Source organism: Octopus bimaculoides, chromosome 11, assembly GCF_001194135.2.
Source record: "Octopus bimaculoides isolate UCB-OBI-ISO-001 chromosome 11, ASM119413v2, whole genome shotgun sequence".
In the NCBI taxonomy this organism is placed as follows: domain Eukaryota; kingdom Metazoa; phylum Mollusca; class Cephalopoda; order Octopoda; family Octopodidae; genus Octopus; species Octopus bimaculoides.
The window spans coordinates 13,650,934-13,651,840 of NC_068991.1; positions in this window are offsets into that span (position 1 = coordinate 13,650,934).

Genomic DNA, 907 nt, shown 5'->3' on the forward strand with positions numbered 1-907 from the left:
TATATATATATACATACATACAAATATATATGTGTTGTGTGTGTGTGCGTGCATGTGTGCTATTTACGTTCATATTCGCATGTATACATATATATATACATACATACATATATGTATGTGTGTGTGTGTGTGTATATATATGTATGTGTGTTTGTGTGTATTCTTATAGTTAGCAGTGCGTTTCTGCGTGACGTTTATATATAAATTTGACGTAAATCGTTATTTTTAGAACGAAGAAAAACCGAAATCAATACCATAGAAGAAATATTTAATACATTGGTTATGAATGCAGTTTATGATTTTCTCTTAACCAGATTTCAATGTTTCTGACCACGAAAAATGCTCATACGCGGATGGTTGGTGAAAAGAATACCTCCCCAGTCTGCTTTATATCCGTGGTATGCCACTTGATAACGTGGCCATCTTTCTTTTTCTGCACGGACGTTCAGAGAAGTAGACGTTTTCCTTTCTCTCTTCTGTATTTTCGCTTTTTAAAGAAAATATTTCTCTCAGCCTTCACTATTTTCGTCCCATTCTGGTCTAACGAACCTCCATGTTTGTTTTCGTTCGGCTTCCTTGTATATCTCCACTGTCCTGTTTTTGTTCCCAACTTTGCCATTCCGTAAATCCTCAATTTTATTTTGAAATTTATGAGAGCAACTGTCTTCGAAGATCCATATTGTCGTTGAATGCTTGAAATGAGGAGTAGATAGACAGCCGACAACTGATGAAGGATCGTTCTCTGTGTTTACTTGTCTTATTTTCCATTTTCTCTCACTCATTGCTTGCGTATTTAACTCGTTTGTTTTCTTATCTCATGTTGTTTATATAGTTGGTGACGTCCTGTACCCATATATGCATATATATAATAATAATACATATATATTATATATATATATATATATAT